We start from the raw sequence: 4,002 nt of genomic DNA on the forward strand, positions 1-4,002 counted from the left end.
TGCCCCTTGTTGCCATGGCCGAATGTTGGCTACATGGATGCGTCATGTCCTATGTCGGAGCTGCCTCCTCCCGAATGCTCCATCGCCCTGGCGGGTCCTAAGATCAGCACCGCTGCCCTAGTGACCAGCTGCAAGCGCTCGAGGTGGATTCCAACACCACCTTCCTCTCTCATGTGTTTGGCATGCTCCCTCCCTCCATCATGGGGCCTCCTCCTTTCAAGCTCGCTGCCCCCTAAGCACCTGCTGATGAGCTCTTCATCCCGACGCCACCACCTGCTGAAGTGGCGCGCCGCTCAAGCTCGAGGGTGGCCAAAGTGGGCTTCCCCAAGGGCATGACCCAGCAAAAGAAGGTGCAGGCCAGGCTCGCCCAGCAGCTTGAGTTCATCAACAAGCCTTCGCAGTTCACCCCAAGAGTCCGAGAGCGCTACGTCGACAAGTTCAAGACACCGCTTGGGTGGCTCACGACCAAGCTTGCCAAAGCACCAGGAGTCCTCTCTCCGGCCCGTATCAACCTGCCCGATGAGGACCTCCGTGCTGCTGTTGGCGTAGAGGAAGGAGGCCACGCTATCTAAGCACCGCCGCTAGTCTGTTAGTCCGGGATCATGTTAGCTCCATGTTATCTAGGCCTTCCGCCTATGTGTTCGCCGTGCGGTGTAGCCAGCGCACCGCCATTAGCTGTTTCCTTTGTGTTCCTTTGGCGACCTCACCGGGCGCCCGTGATTGTCACCGGCCGTACCATTTAAAATTTCAAGCGCACGCCGCTCCCTGTTCGAGCTGGCCTGCTTCCTGTGTCCATGACATGTGTCCTCATGAGTAGCTTCACAATCCTTAACTAGAACGTGTAGGGCCTTAATGACCGCGCTATAAGAGCCATTGTTCGCATGGTGGTTGATCAAGCTTGGTGCTCTTTAGTTTGCCTGCAAGAGGCCAAGCGAGAGGTTTTCCCCACCCCTGAGATCTCTGAAGCTATTGGGCCGAGACTGTCTGAGCACGCCATCCTCTCGGCCGCTGGGACTCGCGGCGGTGTCCTCCTTGCTTGGGACCTGGATCTCTTCCAGGTTACAAGCACGGACGTATCCCCCTTCGCCATCACTGTTTTCCTGTGTCCTCATACGGAAGACGCGCCCTGGTCGCTCACCATGGTGTACGGGCCGTGCGACAACAACGCCAAGCTTCTGTTTCTGGCAGACCTTGCTCGCATCCGCTCTATCACGCCTGGGCCGTGGGTGATTATAGGTCATTTTAACCTCATTTATGAGGCGCGGGACAAGAACAACTCCAACCTCAACCTTCGGATGATGTCGTGTTTTCGTGACACGCTGAACCGTAGCGAGCTCAAGGAAATAAAGCTATCTGGTTGGCGGTTCACTTGGTCGAATGAACAGGCAAACCCCACGTTGGTTCGCTTGGATAGGGCGTTCTGCGACCCAGATTGGGACCTCGGATTCTCTAACTCTCGGCTGCTACCGATTGCCACGGCCATGTCTGATCATTGCCCCTTACTCCTGACCTGTGAAGGTGTGCCACGCAGATCACTAGGTTTCTGTTTCGAAGCCTTCTGGACACATATTGAAGGCTTCAAGGAGGTGGTTTCTTGTGCCTGGGATCAGCCCTGCCCGCCCCTCCACGCGTTGGGCCACCTTGACCTCAAGCTGAAGCGAACGGCTCAGGCCCTCAAACTTTGGCAGAAAAACTGCATTGGCGATACGAGGCTGCAGCTGTTAATGGCTCAAGACACGCTGCTGTTGCTTGATGCTACACAGGAATCTAGGAATCTTGAAGAGGACGAGCTCCAACTTCGCCGTGACCTGAAATCTAGGATCCTTGGGCTGAGCGTAATCGAGCGGATAAAAGCACGGCAATGCTCCAGAGCTAAATGGCTGCGCTTTGGTGATGCCAACTCCAAATTTTTTCACTTAAAATGCAATGGCCGTCGGCGGAAGAATTTCATAGCCAAGCTCGTCACGCCAGATACAATTGCCACGGAGCAGACTCACAAGGCTCAGGTAGCCAAGCAGTATTTCATCTCCATCTTGGGCACGCCAGCGGAGGCAGTGGCTGATTCCGACTGGGAGGGTCTGGGATTATCAAGACTAAACATATCTGAACTTGAAACACCATTCTCTGCTGAAGAAATTTTGCAAGCCATCAAAGACCTGCCTGGTGATCGTACTCCGGGCCCGGACGGTTTCTCCGGGGCTTTCTTCAAGGCGATGGGTAGCGTCATCATCCCCGACCTGCTCCTTGCTTTCCAGCAGCTCTTCCATATGAACCCGCAGGGCCTGGACAGACTCAATGGTGCCCATGTTGTCCTCATCCCGAAAATCGACGGCGTAGCCACCATGTCTGATTTTCGTCCGATCAGCCTACTCCATAGCGTTGCCAAGCTCTTCCTCAAGGTCCTTGTGACGCGCCTTGCTATGCGCCTCCGTGAACTTATTTCTCCTGGGCAAAGTGCTTTCATCAAAGGACGTAGCATCCAAGACAACTTCCTCTTTGTCCAAGGCCTAGCCAGGCATTTCCACCGTACCAAGAGACCCATGTTGTTCCTGAAGCTGGATATTGCTAAGGCATTTGATACGCTCTCGTGGCCATACCTGATCAATGTGCTATGAGCCCGGGGCTTTGGTCAACGTTGGTGCAATTGGATTTCTATAATCCTCTCCTCGGCCTCCTCCAGAGTGATCATCAACGTCTTGATCGGTGACCCCATCTATCATGCCAAAGGGGTGCATCAGGGCGATCCTCTCTCCCCTTTCCTCATCATCCTCGCCATGGAACCACTCCTCCATCTCATCAATAAGGCGGTGGAGACTGGCATCCTATCGATGCTGAGAGGAAGAGTCCCCCCGGTTCGTGTCTCGCTATATGCTGATGATGTTGCCCTATTCATTAACCCAGTTAGAACTGAGCTTCAGGCCCTGAAATCCATCCTCGCTGCCTTTGGAGACATCACTGGGCTGCGTGTCAACTTCTCCAGGAGCTCGATCATTGATAACCCACAAGTATAGGGGATCGCAACAGTTTTCGAGGGTAGAGTATTCAACCCAAATTTATTGATTTGACACAAGGGGGGCAAAGAATATTCTCAAGTATTAGCAGTTGAGTTGTCAATTCAACCACACCTGGAAACTTAATATCTGCAGCAAAGTATTTAGTAGCAAAGTAATATAATAGTAGTGGTAACGATGGCAAAAGGTAACTGTAGCAAAAGTAATATTTTTGGTGTTTTATAGTCATGATAACAATAGCAAAGGAAAAGTAAATAAGCGAAGAAGAATATATGGAAAGCTCGTAGACAATGGATCGGTGATAGAGAATTATGCCGGATGCGGTTCAGGGTGACACAGAACTAGCTCCAATTCATCAATGTAATGTAGGCATGAATTCCGAATATAGTCATACGTGCTTATGGAAAAGAACTTGCATGACATCTTTTGTCCTACCCTCCCGTGGCAGCGGGATCCTAGTGAAAACTAAGGGATATTAAGGTCTCCTCTTAATAGAGTACCGGACCAAAGCATTAACACATAGTGAATACATGAACTCCTCAAACTAAGCTCATCACCGGAAGTGGTCCCAATTATTGTCACTTCGGGATTGCCGGATCATAACACATAGTAGGTGACTATAGACTTGCAAGATAGGATCAAGAACTCACATATATTCATGAAAACATAATAGGTTTAGATCTGAAATCATGGCACTCGGGCCCTAGTGACAAGCATTAAGCATAGCAAAGTCATAGCAACATCAATCTCAGAACATAGTGGATACTAGGGATCAAACCCTAGCAAAACTAAGTCGATTACATGATAAATCTCATCCAACCCATCACCGTCCAGCAAGCCTACGATGGAATTACTCACGCACGACGGTGAGCATCATGAAATTGGTGATGGAGGATGGTTGATGATGACGATGGCGACGAATTCCCCTCTTCGGAGCCCCGAACGGACTCTAGATCAGCCCTCCCGAGAGAGTTTAGGGCTTGGCGGCGGC

Source organism: Triticum dicoccoides, chromosome 7A, assembly GCF_002162155.2.
Source record: "Triticum dicoccoides isolate Atlit2015 ecotype Zavitan chromosome 7A, WEW_v2.0, whole genome shotgun sequence".
NCBI lineage: Eukaryota > Viridiplantae > Streptophyta > Magnoliopsida > Poales > Poaceae > Triticum > Triticum dicoccoides.